Consider the following 16,534-nt stretch of genomic DNA (forward strand, 5'->3'; position numbering starts at 1 on the left):
TTGGTGCCATGTTGTTCTTTGTTTTGTTGCATCTAGTAGAGGCACATACTTGGTATGTGGATTGTGTGGTTATGTTGTGATGAGAATTTGGAACCTTATTGGTAGCTCTTAAGGATGGGTTAGATTATTGTGGGAAAAAATTAATCAATTGATGTGAAAGAGTTGGTTATGACCGACTTTGATATGATCTTGGTTATGAATTGGTTAGCCAAGTATGGGGCAACGATAGGTTGCAGGAAAAAGATGGTAACCCTTGAGCTTGAGGGTGAAAAGCCCTTTATATCTATTGGCACTGTGCATGGACCCCGTATACTTATAATATCTGTACTTAGGGCTAGATACCTATTGCAGAGAGGATGCATAGGACTCTTAGCTAGTGTGGTGGATACCATTCAGGTAGTGCCATGGGATCATGACATACTAGATTAGTCAGTGAGTTTCTGGATGTGTCCAGAGGATCTATCAGGGTTACCTCTACACCGAGAGATAGAATGGTAAGTATGTTCATGCCAGGGACAGAACCATTGTCTAAGGCACCGTATTGAACAGCTCCAGCAGAGCTGAAGGAACTAAAGGTTCAGTTACCAGGTAAGCTGATATTCTCCAAGATGGGTCTTTGATCTGGTTATCCCCAGCTGAGGATCAGGGATAAGGATTATGCAGATGACTACTTTTTGTATTAGATTTGAGCATTATGAGTTTTTAGTCATGTCTTATGGATTGACTAATACCCCGACATCACTTATAGAATAGATGAACATGGTGCTCATAGATTATTTGAATTGGTTTGTGATCGTCTTTGTCGACGATATTGTTGTATACTCTCAGTTAGAGATTGGCCAAGGCCAAGGAACCCCTCAGAGGTCAGGAGTTTCCTTGGATTGACAGGGTATTACATGTGTTTTGTGGAAGAGTTATCAAGGATTGTTACCTCATTGATAGAACTGACACTCAAAATCAGAAATTTGCATGGTCAAATAAGTGTGAGAACAACTTCCAATAACTGAGGCAGTGATTGGTTATAGCTCTAGGTTTGAGTCTTCCTACAGATCAGAACAATTTTATGGTTTAAGTTGTGTCCTTATATAGACAGAAAATGTGATTGTCTATGCATCATGTCAGTTGAAAGATATGACCAGAACTAGAGTAGAGTTACTGGTGGGCCTGCTGGCCAACATTACGCTTGAGTTTACTCTTTTAGAGAGGATTAAAGAGAAATAATTGAGTGAACCACAAATGGGAAATTTTAGAGGGGATGTCCTAGCTGGATTAGCAAAGGACTATATAGTGTCAAGTATATGTTAATTGAGGTATAAAGATCAGATTTGTGTTCTGATAGACACTGGGATTAGATGGATGAATCTTATAGTACCCCTTATTCTCTACATCTAGGCACCATGAAAATGTACCAGGATCTGAAAGCATATTATTGGTGGCATGAGGTGAAGAAGGACGTAACTGAGTACGTGGCAAATTGCCTAACCTATTAGCAGGTCAAGGTATAGCATAGAAACCAGTAAGGCTATTACAACCTTTGAGTATCCCAAGGTGGAAGTGGGAGGACATCACAATGGATTTCATGATGGGGTTGCCCAGGATAGTGGGCCAGCATGATTCAGTCTGGGTCATTATGGACAGGTATATGAAGTTAGCTCACTTTTCATCAGTGAGGACGAACAATACAGTTGACTAGTATGCAAATCTCTATGTGAGAGAGATAGTACGCCTTCTTAGGGTCTTGAGGTCTATCCTATTGGGTAGGGACCCTGTCTTTACTTCAAAGTTTTGGGGAGTAGTACAACTTATCATCCTCATACTAATGGTAAATCAGAGAGGATTATCCAGATATTGGAGGACATGCTGAGAGCATGCATATTGGAATTTGAAGGGGTCCAGTAATGAATATTCACCTTTAATATAGTTTTCCTATAATGACAACTACCAGTTGATTATGGGAGGGGCACCTTATGAGATGCTGTATGGTAGGAAGTATGCATCGTCCATTCACTGGGATGAGATGGGTGAGAGAAAGTATTTGGGTCTTGAGGTAGTTCAGAACACCACTGAAGTTATGGAAGAGATTAGAGCTCGGATGCCGCTTCTCAGAATAGACAGAAAAGTTATGTTAATTTAAAATGCAGTAACGTTGAGTTCCAAGTGGAAGACTATGTCTTCCTTAGAGTATCACCATGGAAATGGGTGAGGAGATAAGGGAAAATTGAGCCTTATATTTGTAGGACCATTGAGATCATGGAGAGGATCAGTCAGGTGGCCATAGAGTGGCCTTACCATCGACACTGTCGGTCGTACTCAATGTATTTCATATTTCCAGGTTGAGGAAACATGTATTAGATGAAACTCATGTATTGAGTTATGAGGATCTAGAACTAGAAGAAGAGTTATCCTATGAGAAATAGTCAGTCTAGATACAAGACAGAAAGGATAAGGTTCTGATGAACAAAATATACCTTTGGAACAGTAAGGTCGAGGGAGCGACCTGGGAACTGGAATCAGATATGCGGGATCCATATCTCGATCTGTTCAGGTAAAATTTCGAGGACGAAATTCCTGTAAGGAGGGGATAGTTGTAACGTCCAAAATTACCCAATAAGGCTTAGGGCCTTGATTAGGGGGCCAAGATGAAAAATTATGGAAATTATGTGATATATATGTGTATCATTATATGATTATGCGAGTTATTTATAATATGACTTGATATGCATGTTTAGGTGTATTAAATATGCATGTGGGCCCATTTCTGATTAAAATGGTGATTTTCGTAATTTGGCCTGTTATAAGTATATTTGGCATATATATGATATTTGTGTGGGACCACATCATTATGTGGATATATTTGGGTTACTCAGCATGAGGCGATCCTAGGGAGCAAGCTAGTGGGAAAGTCACAGCGGGACCAATACTTGACTTGAAGTGAGTGAAGGAGTATTTTGGGTATTTAGTACATTACCGGGATATTGGGTAATGGGAATAAATATTTGAAGATATATTTGGAGTTAGTGATATCAGGAGGGAATTATGGGGATTTTGACTATTTTACCCCCGGGACGTTTTTCTGGTACCCCGGGCATTGGGATTTGCTTAAGGTTACTTAAGCTTGAAGTAACCTAACAAAAGAGAAGTACGTTCAAAATACTTTTTCTCTCTCTCCCGTTCTCTTTTTGACGTTCGTTAGAATTTTCGAAGGAAACTCGAGTTTTAGGACTCGGATTCAAGCAAGGTTATAGTCATAACAATTCTACGAAAGATTAGAAGCTTGATAGCCGAAGGATTTAGCAGAAAAATGACATAATCAGAGGTAATTTAAGCTTTGAATTTTTGAGTTTCCATTTCCGTAAGTTTCTTAAGTTTTGAATTGGATTTTACATTTTGATAAGTTTTTGAATTGTTTGGAACTTGGGTTTTGGTGGTTTAGGGATGCTGAGTTGATTGGGCAGTTTGTTGTTGGGATTTGGATATGTTTGGATAAGTTTATGGAGAATTTTTATGTGGGAAAAACGGAGGAAAAAGGTTAGTTCCAGGTCAAGCTGCGACCCTATTCTTGGGCACCCCTACTCAAGCTTGACGAAGGAGATGAAGCTGGCTACTGAGCTATTTGGGACGCGGCGTGAGGTGCAGTTAGAGAGGGATTTAGGCTCTGACTTGAGCATGCCGCAGTTCAGAGTCTTGGGGTTGTGGCTCAAAATAGAAAAAAATGGCCAAAACAAGTTTTTAGTGATGGGAACTCAAACCTAAGGGTTGGGATCTATCCTACTACCCGGTTTAGTAAGATTTGACGTCCCGGAGGCTAGGACTCAGTCCAAAAGCCTTTATTTACTCGTTATTGATAGGATTCTATATTAAGGTTGTGACTAGGTTATTGCTAGGGGCTCAAAATCGGGATCGTGCTCGAGGGTCGTTCATTTGTAACCTGTACTTGGACCAAAGGTAATAAAACTGCACCAGGTATGTGATACATGTGATTATGGCTTGGCCTGAATTATTGAACATGAATATGAATAGGGCATGAACGCTTGAGAATGTGCATGATTATGATTATGCTTGTGTTTATTGATTAAGCATGTTGAATGCTTTGTATTTGGATATTTAATATATTATATATGCTTGGTTGTATTATTGGATCGAGAAAGGCTGGACTTATCAGTCAAGGGTGGCAATGGCATGTTGAGCGCTGGTCAATATGGTTATGCCTAACCAGGAGTGCATCATACGCTTATTCGACCTATTGGTCGTGGAAAATTCAGCACCAGGTACACTGGGCCATCTCCAAGGCTGGTTATACAGAGGTTAGGGCAATGGGCCCCGAGTGACGTATTAGTCCCATATCCTAGGGCTGAGCCCCAACATTGACTTATTAGTCAAGGACGACCTTAGCATGCATCATGCTAGTCGTAAAACATTGACTTATTCGTTAAGGACGGAGTCAAGGACGACCTTAGAGTGTTGAGTGCTGGTCGTAAAACATTGAATTATTAGTCAAGGATGGCCTTAGCATGCTGAGTGCTGGTCGTAAAGCATTGACTGGTTGATATGGTTATGTCAGGTACACTGGTTGATATGGTTATGTCTAACCAGGAGCACATCATACGCTTGCCCGACCTATTGGTCGTGGGAAATCTAGAGCGCTAGGTACGCTGAGCCAGCTCCAAGGATGGTTATATAGAGGATAGGACAATGGGCCCCAAGGTAGCTCATTAGTCCCATATCCTAGGATGCTGAACCCTAGTATGATTTATTAATCATGTATTTTGGGCATTGGACCTGGTATGATTCCATAATCATGTATTTTGGGCATTGGACCCCAATATGATTCATTGATTGTTTATCTTGGGCTATTGGCCTATATGATGCTGTAATCATTTATATGGATGGTATGCATGCATGTGTAGGTTTATTACTACTAGGCATGCTTATTATGATTTGGTAACATGTTATTAACTGCTTATGAGCATGGTTAAGTTTTCTTCTTGAGCCTTGGCTCACGGGTGCTTTGTGGTGCAAGTAAAGAGAAAAGAAAGCTGGACCATCATTGAGTTGGGGAGCTTAGGTGACAATGTTTACATATGCAGCTACTCGACCACCACGACCGAGGTTTTAAAGAGGAACTAGGGTCAAACCCTATTTTGCCGCTTAATTAGGTCGACTGGTTGTAACTTTTCACTTGTAATTAACCTTTTTAAATGTATTTTGGGATCCCATGTATGAAGTAAACGTTTTAGTAAAACGGTTGTACCTTTGACAAACAATTTTAACCCTAAATCGCCAATCACGTTTAGTTACATGGTTATGGCCAAATGACTCATTTAGCGAGTTTAGCACTATTTAAAATATACAGTGTAACAGTCCCTGAGTAGTAGGGCGTTACAGTTACTATTAGTTTGGTTATTGCAATTTTGAAAGATACCAATACATCGATATATGTATTTTCTTTGGGTTTCTATTTTAAATATTATATTAGTTTTTGAAACACTTTTAGTGTAAACATACCTCTGTTATTTGGAATAGAGGAAAGCTATATTATGCTTGTGTAGAAATATCTTCATTTAAAGGTAAAATAGAAGAATTACTAAATGTATGTGCTGTGTGCCTTATAAAATATCATTTTGATATTCCTTTACTGACTATGGTATAAATCCAACAATTATCATATACTTGAGAGCATTATAATTACTTGTAGATTTTATGTTTGGAATTCAAGAGATCATTAGTCTTGAAGACTTTTATGTTGATCAATCTTGGTTTGCTAAAAACTAACAGACTTTTTCAGTTCTTTTTTTCTTTCTATTTTTGGTCTTTGTATTTTTTATTCAAAGAAGAATTGAGAGAAAATGTATATTTTTTATTCTTTGAAAAATGGTGTATATATATATTTTGCATAAATTGGTGTTATTTTGTATATATATATATTTGTTACTATTTGCAAATTGTGGAGTGAGGGGAGGGAGGGTACAAATATATATTAATAATTTAATTTAATTTTATTAATAATATATATAAAGATCAATTATATTAATACATATTCAGATATTAAAAATAATATCTATATATAAAAATACCCAGGGACTTTCAACATCCCTAATTAGGCCTAAACTCAAAACCTTTTTATTTATTTATCTTTTAATATATTAATTAAATCCTTATCCCAATTAACTAATTATAATTTGAAACTTGATTTAGTATTATTTATTTATATTGACACCAATTAATCAAAATTAATAAATTTGCCCAAAGATTCTCTTTTATTCTCTAAATCTCATATCTGTGTAAAATTTTCTAAAATTGACCTAGTCAACTTTAAAAACCCTAATTGATAATTAAATCAATTAATTGAGACATTCTAGATGATTTACTCAAAAGTGATGTGGGGACCATGGATCCATGAAATCAAGCTCCAATAAGTTACCATGAATTTATTTACGAATAATTTTACTACCTTATTAATTCCTCGTGACTCCATATTATAGACTCAGAATTGAACTCTTGAATTCATAGAATATATTTTTCAAACCACAAATACGTTATCCTTTGTTATAACCATTACAATCAGTAAATCCTCTATCGACAACTTACTAACGAGTTGGGTGCAAATTACCATTTTTACCCCTCATTAGTATTTTATCCTTAACTCCCACTAAGTTCCTTATAAATGATATTTCTGTGAACTTAATCGCAGAATTGAGATCTCAATCATTTAACCTTTTGAACAAAGCAATTAAGGAAATCATCTTTTCACTTCTCATACAGAAGTTATAGATTCCATATATGTGAATAATACTCTCACTTAATTACACTACTAATATCCAAGATGTAAGTATGGGCTAGACCGTAGAGTAAGCTGGTAATGAACAATTCAAAAGATTTATATAATACAATTAGCATAATATTATCACTCAGAATTAAGATCGACTTGACCTAGGGTCAACTTTGTGACATTGATTAGATTCGATAACAATGATACTTATTCATCTATCAATAATCAATATCGGTTCTAGTCCAATGTACCCATATACATCCGATCTTTTCTACTTGGTCAATGCCTTGGATAATACATCACACCCCAAATGTGTAAGTAGATCATATTGTAGATTACCAAATCATTAAAAATCCAATGCACTGATCTAATCTTAAGATTCGTTCGTTTGAACATATAATTACAATCATAATCCACTGTGACCTTGTCACTATACTTGTAACTATTTATATGTTTAAGATTTTATAAATGTTTGTATTATTCCAATAATCATGTAATAAAACAAGCAAGCAACACAGTTGTCAAACTAAATGATTTCTACTACTTTTACATGACAATATAAAATCGTGTTACATGTCCGACATATGCCGTGCTGAACCCGCTCATGAATAAAGTGGTAGTCAAATGCTTCATATGAGAATGAAGAGAAAGAGAAACTAAGCTCACCAAGGAGAGAGGTGATCCAGCTCAATTCGATAGCGGTAGAAGCAACTGAACGATGCTCAGCTTCAGTTTAAGATAACCGTACCTTGTTTCTTAAAGCTCCAAGAAATGGGATTTTGCCTGAGATAAACAATGTATGCACTAGCAGAAGTGAAGTCATCTTTTTTTCCAGCCCAGTTAGCATCAGAAAAGGCATGAAGATCAAGGGATGGGCAACAATAGAGAAGTATACCCTGATCAATGGTTCCACAGTGATATCTAAGGAGACGTCTGGTAGCATTCTAGTGATCAGTAGTGGGATGATGCGTGAACTGAGAGAGTTTGTTGACCACATATGCAATGTCTGGACGAGTCAATAAGAGATATTGGAGACTGCCCACAATATTGCAAAACTCAGTGGGATCTCATAATGCAGTGCCTGAGTGAAGAGTGAGAGTAGGTGTCATGGTTAAAGGAGTGGATCCCGGGTGAGCATCAATCATATGGGAACATGCAAGAAGATCAATGGTTGGGACAAGATGACACCTTTAGCATGAGGAACTACTTCGAACCAAGAAAGTATGCTAAAGGGCCAAGAGCCTTTAGTGAAAACTGACGAGCAAGGCAGACAATGAAAGTCTGAACTGCAGTGGAATAATTTCCTGTGATAATAATTTCATCAACATAAACATATAGATAGCATATTACTTTGTTTTTCTGAATATAAATAGGGAGGCGTCCGAAACTGAGTTGATGAAGCCCGAGGAAAGAAGAAATTGCCTAAGTTCATTGTACCAAGCCCGAGGAAAGAAGAAATTGCTTAAGTTCATTATTATTTCATGATTATGATATGTGTATGTATGGTAGCGGCAAGACACGGCTCCTTCAAGTATTGAGGGTTTAAGTGCCAATTATAATATCCGCTTTTACTAGTAAGGGTATTATGGTAAATTGTATGACATTATGTATTTAATTATATGTATTATGATATGCATGATTATGTATGTTCATTTATGTGTTATGTCAAGCAATCCACTCACATGTGTTTCTTCAAGTATTAGGGGCCAAAGTGTAATAGAAGTTATGTATTGGGGGTCATAGTGGAATTATGGGTTTTGTGATAGAAAGCGTAATTATCAAAAGTTCAAACTATTAGTTTTGGTTGGAAATTACAATAAGGGTATTTAGTGAATATTAAGAATAAATTTGAGGTTGGGGACAGAAAGGTTATTTGGTTTCATACGAATTAGGTCAAATTAAATAACCTATTAATAAGAAAATTAGGTTTAGATTAGTATGATTTTCATATCTGGTTTTGGGCGATAGATGGAAGGAAACAGACCAAGAACAATCTCTCATTCTTGATCTAAGTTTTTTTGAAAGCTTAGGTTGAAGGAGATCACCAATTTGGGCTATTGAAGGGCTAGGAATCTCATAGGCGGCAACGGTCTGAGTGTTGGTGGCTGAATCTTGATCTGTAAGTGTTTAACTTCTGCTTAAGGTTTTTGTCAATTTAAGATTTTAAGATTTTAAAATGTTGAGATTGTTGTTATTGTTTATGGGTTGCTGAATGTTTAATATAGGTTTAGAGATGTTAACATCTGGGTTCCAAGGGTTAGAAACATGTTAGGATGGCTGTTGTGGGGCAAGATTTGAGTTCCCTAATGTTTTGGGATGTTTTGAGTCGAAAAGGTTGAGAAATCGCACAAAATTTCTGGGTTTTTTTCGCAGTGGTGCCGCGGCTGAAATGCGTCTCTTTTAGGCTGAAATTTGCTCTCTGGCTTCGGTAGTGCCGCGACTCTATGGGAAGGCGCCGCAGCTCAAATACATTTTTTTGTTATAATTTTCGGGTTTCGTATTTTTACCATAACTTTTGACCTCGATGTCGGATTTGGACGTTCTTTATATGGTTGGAAAGCTTGTGAAAATATATACAGTCCTAGAGTTAGAATCATGAACTAAGCTTGGCATTAATCGATTTTGATCGATTTTGTTTAGGTTTGGCTAAAGACGCTTGAACAGAATCACACTTGGGTTGTTTTATCAACTTAATTATAACGACCCAAAATTACTAATAAGGCTTAAGGGTCTTGATTAGTGTGCCGGGAGGGCATAATTGGAAGTTATGAGAATTAAAGATAAGAAGGCGTGTTTATGGGTACTGGATAAGCATGCGGGGCCTGTTTGGATGGTAAGGGCATAATTGTAATTTTGACCCGTTAGGTCATAAACGTGATTATTTGTGATAAATTGTTGAGACCACATTATTATGTGGATATATATATGTGTGTGCATATGTGTGTTTGTAGCTTTCGGCACGAGGCGATCCTAGGGAGCAGGTAGCGGGAAAGTCACAACGGGACCCGATACTCAACTCGGGGTGAGTCAAGGGGCAATTGGGATATTAGCTGGTTATCTGGGTTATGAAAATAAATAATTGGAGATATATTTGAGGTTAGGAAGCTTAGGTGGAAATACAAGGGAATTTTACCATTTTTCCCTCGGGGACGTTTCGGTACCCCAAGCCTTGGGATTGACTTAACTAATTAGTGATAGACTAAGTAAAATATAGAACTCGGTGGAACAAAAGTTAGAACCGACCCCCCTCTCTCCTCTCTTTTCTCTCAAGAAACCTCTTAAGCTAGCCATTTTTGGGCTGGATTTATAAGAAATTGGAGCTCTAGAATTGGAGATTAGCTTAGAAATTGATGGTGGATTCAAGCAGAGTTTGAGGTAAGGTTTGGATTAAGGTTTTAATGTTTAAGTTCTGAGTTTTAAGTGTTTTTGGGTCTGTGATATTGAGAGATGAATTAAAGCTTTGGGTGAGGATTTGAGCTGAATTCTTGTTAGGATCTGCTGCTGGGAACTTGGGGATTAGCTCTACAACTTCTAGGTGGATTTGCTCTTCAGAAAAAGGTAAGCTTTTATCTATGGACAGCCCTTGAATACTATGAATTTCTGGGTGTTGTAGGAGATTTATGAGCTTCTAAATTTCAGGGATTAAAAGGTGATTTGGATGAGTCTTTGGGCTAGTTTTCCTATGGGTTTTGCTGAAGGGAGTATACTTGAAGTGTTGTGATAATTAGAATATGTTATTGGGATGATTATGAGAGGTTTTGAGTGAGGTTTGAGAGTTGAAAATGGTGGTTTTTCTGGGTTCGAAGGGGTCGGGCCGCGACATAGTTCTTGGTGAGCCGCAACCCTTCGAAGCTGATGGGTGTTGGAGAAGGAGGGCGGGCCGCGGCATGGGGCATGTAGGGCCGTGGCCCGTGTCTATTTCTGGGCAAGGTTGGGCTCTGTTTGGGGCCATGCTGCAGCATGAGGAGGATTGAGCCGCGACCCTTAAGGAAATTTGTGTCCTTGGGATTTTAAACATGAGAATTTAACATAGGGTGCTCGGTATCGATTCCACTACCGTGTTTGGTGGAATTCTATGTTCCGGTGATTAGAACCTTATCCGAAAGCCTTTTAAAAATATTGATGGAATCCTTTATTATGGTTGTGACTAGGTTTATGTTTAAGCTCGGGGCAAGATCGTGCTCGGGGGTCGTCTTTACTAGTTAAAGCGCTTGGAGATTAAAGGTAAGAAAACTGCACCCGGATGTGGATTTATATTGGGACTAAGGGTTACCTGTCTTGTATGCTCCTTAAGAAGATGGTATTATGCCATGTGAATTGTAAATGGATGGTATCATGCCATGTAAATAGTAAACGAGCGACCTAAGAGCGCCGGAGTTTACACTTGCACATAGGGCGCGGCTCGGCCACTGGTAGCCGAGGACAGCTTAATATGCGCTGAGCTCGGTTTAAGCGGGCCAGAGTCAGTGGGATAAATAGGGGGTGCGACCTAAGTTGTCGGCCCTAATTATCATGTGATTTGATTGTTATTATTCTGATGAGTATGATATGCCGGTTATTTGAATGACAGATTGTTAGTTTGTTAACTGTTATCGTTGAGTAGATGAATGTTGTGCACTGTTGAGTACCTGGTTATGTCTAGTGAAATAGTTGGTTATCAATATTGATTGTGTTTTAAATGTTATGTTTTCTTGCTGGGCCTTGGCTCATGGGTGCTACGTGGTGCAGGTAAAGGCTAGGGTAAGACGAGTTGTCCATGGGTTGGAGAGCTCTGGGGGCGAGGTGTACATTGTCAGCTGCTCGGCCGCCACGGTCGAGGGATTGTACAGGAACGAGAACCTAAAGCATGTATTTTTCCATTAGAGTGGCTTGATTGCTTATAAAGTTTGGAAATTCTGTAGTTACGTTATTTAAACCCTGATTTGGGATCCCATGTACCAAACACTTATTTTAATGAAAATTATTTCATTTACAACCAAAATCTTTTAAACCTGACCTGTTTGTGTCATTAGATTCACATTTTTATCTAAACGGCTTGATTAGCAAGTCTCGCACTATTTCAAACACACAGTGTAACAGTCTTGGTTATCCAGGGCGTTACATTAATTGCTGGAATTCAGGTAAGAAGTGTGGTCACTATAACACAGGGTGTGCATTTGAAGGCACAAATTTATGTATATGTGATCTAATTAAGTTTATGTATGTTATGGTTATGATTTTTTTATGTATGTTATGAGTTTATGAATATTGCATGTTTATGTACATTGTTGCATGCTTACATTGACATGGGTATGAATACACTTGAGTAGAGTTGCTATAACCTATGTTTATGTTATGACATTGTTTGGTATTTGGTAAGATGTTGGACAGGGTAGTTATCAGAATAGGTAAGTGTTCGAGGTCGTGGAGGTTTAGGGTGGGACGCCACTCGTTACTATAAACTGTCAACACTTGCTTATGTTGTTTGTATGATGTATACTTGTGTGACATGCTTACGTGATGAAAATGCATGTCTACTTTATGATAAAATGCATGCTTACGCTTCTCGTGCTTAGTTGCACACTTGACCAGGTTAGCACCAGTTTACGATCAGTATGACATCGCTAATACGTTTTACGATTGTATGATGAGATGATGTGATACGATATGAATTATTATTGAACTCTATTTATGTTAAGGTATAGATTACGAATAGTAAATGAATTAGGTTGTGATAGTTTGAACTAGGTTATATTTTGTGTTTATGTTTTCTGTTTGGGCTTTGGGGTTGTGACCTACCTAGCTCTTCTTGCTGGGCGTTAGCTCACAAGTATTCTGTGTTGCAGGTAAGGGCAAAAGCATAGTAGATGAGGCGATGAGTTGGAGCAGGCTCGGTCTGATGTGTGCATGTCTTGATTGGTTGACCTGGGGGTTTAAAAGGGTGCTACTTATGCATTGTTGTTATAAAATCCTCTAACCTTTGGTTTTATGTTGTTTATTAAACATTAATTTTTACTTACGACGTGCATGTAAAACAGATTTATTTGAAATATCGAGATCTCGAGTTGCATGTTTGTAAAAAGGTGTTAATTCATGTTTCTTTCAATAAAAGTATTATTTTTTTAAAGAGATTCATGTAAACATTAATTTACTTAAATATAGAGTATTTAGTAAATTAATAGATTTTAAGTCGGGTCGTTACAGGTAGCATACCGTTATTAGAGCAATTCAATATCGGAGCCCACATATTTTAATTTAATAAGTAATATTGGATATATCACTAATCAATCATAGTGTATCATCTCATATGATATTGAACACGTTATAATGCAAAATAGCAACACTCAACCAATATATGCTCAAATTTAAGAATGTACTGTAATGGCGTGGTGTAGTAATAGTAAATCCATTATATTCTATTGGTGTCCTCTATTTCTTCTTCTCATTATTCTCTCATTCCCTTCAATCCTCATTTTTTTTTTCAATTAACTAAGAACACACAATATTCGAAGGTTATATCTGTTAGATTTTTATTTGGGCTTACATTAATATTTTAATGTTTTATAAAATATGGATTGATAAATAGTTCTTTGCTGATATAGCCCATTTAATTTTAGTGATCTCTTGTTTATGGGCTTTGTATCTATAGTAGTCTAGTTGAAGCAGAAGTGTGGGCTTTCAAGTTAACTGAAGCTTTTGATGAGGTGGCCCAGTCCAACTAGGTTAATATAAGCTAAGTTCCTCCCTAACTCTATATATACGAATAGTCTCATCGCTATTGTGTTATCTGATAATCTGCTTTAGAAATAGAGGTCCTAGGGAGGAAGACTTAGTTGGTTAGTATTGCACTAACAATTCACGTTTTCTCCATGGCTGAATCAGGTATGTTTTCTATTTTCTTTAATTGGTTATAGTGTTCTAAGTTGTATGAAAAATTATTGATAAGATGTTGTATGCATATCTAACATGTGATATCAGATTGCCAATTGTATACAATTCAGCACCTATAATTTTTTGTTTAACCCAAATTGAGATTAATCATTGATAAACCCTAAAATTTTAGTTATTATTTTATGTCGAAATTTTTATAGGTAGATCCTAAAATATTAGAGCTTTTGTTTATCTTGAAACTACATTTATGTTCATATATTATATGTTTAATTTCGTTACATAATGATGAAGAATTTTGTATTTAAAATTTTAGGGTTTTTTTTTTCTTCATAAAATTTGAAATTACAAAGTTGTTATATCTCAATTTAATGGTTATTTTTTTGAATTAAATTATTGTATGCGTTCATTATTGTTTGTGGAAGATATACCATGCTTTAATTTTGTATAGATTCGTCCATTACACATTCTTTTACCCGGATTTTTGATGAACTTTTTTTTTTGAATATAACCTCTTAGATCTACACTTAGTTTCTTGCTTTTACTCGATATAAACCCCATAAATCAATTACACATGATCCTCCGATGAAAACCCCTTATTAAATGCTCAAAAAATGCTCTTTTTCCTGGCCGGAAAGCAGTCGAACCCGACCGGGTCAAAATTTGGGTCGCACGACCCGTTTACCAGTTGCTGGAGGTTGAAGACAACCTGTTCAGATGACGTCCACTCACGGCAAGCGGTGCGTGGGGCGTGTGCAACGTCTCTCGACGTCGTTTTTCGACATTTCTTTTTTCAAAAATTAATAGAATTTAATTTCTGAATTTTCTGTGATTTTTATTTAATTTTTTGAAATCTTAAAATAATTATTACAGAATTAATATCATTTACGTTGTCATAAAATATTATTAAATAATTTATAATGTTTTTTCAAAAATTTTGAATCACTGAAAATTATTTGAGTATTTGTTTGTTCATTTGAACATACTTACTCTCTGGAACAACCATTTTTTTCTCTCTCTCTCTTATACTCTCCACTCAAACAATAGGAATTAATTTTCATGAAAAAAATCCTATATTGTTTGTTGTTCTAAAGTGGCAAACTTGATTGTTTGATGACTAAATAATGTGTTATGGTGGGACACATAGTTTTGATCATTCATAAATTTAATGAGAATTTTTTTTTTAATTTTTGGGAATTTGGTTGAAAATATTATAATTATTATCATCAAATGATTTAATTATATTATTTTTAATGATTGTTTTATCGCCAAATTTCATCAGATTATAGAAATATTTTTCTTGGATAATTGATATGTATAATTACTTGCCTAAAGGAGGTAATTATATATATATATATATTAATTAGTGTATCATGAAGTGTGTTGATTATAATGCATGTTTGAAATTATTTGCCGAAAGGTAATAATTTTTTATGTGTATTTTGTTTAGTTTGAATTAATATATATGCTTGGAGAATTTATTTGCCCAAAGGTAATAAATTTTTAATTTATATATATATATATTATCTATTTAACTTCATGGAAATAGATCATACGTGTGTTATATTCTCACCTCAAAGGGGAGTTTGTGATGACCATCTGGACTCTATTTATATATTTTCTTGATATGCTCATAGTTTAATCAAGTTTTGTCATTTTCCTTTTATCTTATAGTTTCTTTTTCTATGAACAACAACAATGCTTCCATTCAAATTCTGACTGGGTCCAATTACAAGAAGTGGAAACAAGATGTGGATTTTAGTTTGGGAATCATGAACTTGGACCTATGCATGCGTGAAGATCAACCTGCTGCTCCAACTGATGAGAGCACTACTGCGCAGAGAAATCTCCATGCACAATGGGAAAAGTCAAATCGCCTTAGTCTATTAGCTATGAAAAGATCGATTCCTGAACATATTTTTAGTGGTCTACCCGAGACAACTAATGCTAAAGAGTTTTGAACTAATGTGGGAAAATTGTAGGACACTGGTGAGAATGCTGAAACTGGATCTCTTATGGATGAGATTCCAACCATAAAGTATGATGAAACTAAAGGAGTGAGGGACTTCATTCTGAATATTGTCAATATTCAGTCAAAGCTAAAAGATTGTAAGATTCCTCTACGTGATTCTTATATTATTCATCATGCTCTCAATGCTCTTCCTGCATCATTCAGTCTCATTAAGACATCCAACAACACTTATAATCAAACATGGAGCATCAATGAATTAATTTCGAAGTGTGTTGCAGAGGAAAACAAGATGAAAAAGGAGAAGAATGAGTCAACTCATTATGTTTCTCAACTCAAGCCAAACAAAGAAAATGGGAGATTCAAAAATCAGAGGAACAACATATCTAAGAACTCTGATAATAAAAAGGAGCATAACAATGGACAGAAAAAGGAGAATGCCCAATCAAAGTATGCTAATGTTAATTGTTTCTTCTGTGATAAATTGGGTCATAGAAGAACTGATTGTCACAAGTTTAAGATTTGGCTAGAAAAGAAGAAAAAGCAACCATGTACTCCTTTAGCTTGTGTTTGTTTTGAATCTAATCTAGTTGATGTTCCTATTGATTCTTAGTGGTTGGATAGTGGTGCCACAATTCATGTTACTACTACCTTGCAGGGGCTAAGAGATCTCGGGAAACCAAATCAGAGGGAGTCAAAACTTAAAGTAGGAAACGATGTTGGAGTTGAAGTTTGCTATGTTGGCACCTTTATTCTTGAATTACAGACCAGTTTTAAGCTTGTTTTGAACAATACTTTTTATGTTCCTATTTTGAAGAGAAGCTTAGTTTCGCTTCCGCTTTTGGATAAACAAGGATATTCGTTTCTTTTTACAAATTATAAAGTTGACGTTATGTTTGACTCCAAAGTTATTGGAAATTGTTTTTATT

Source organism: Humulus lupulus, chromosome X (assembly GCF_963169125.1).
Source record: "Humulus lupulus chromosome X, drHumLupu1.1, whole genome shotgun sequence".
Lineage (NCBI taxonomy): Eukaryota > Viridiplantae > Streptophyta > Magnoliopsida > Rosales > Cannabaceae > Humulus > Humulus lupulus.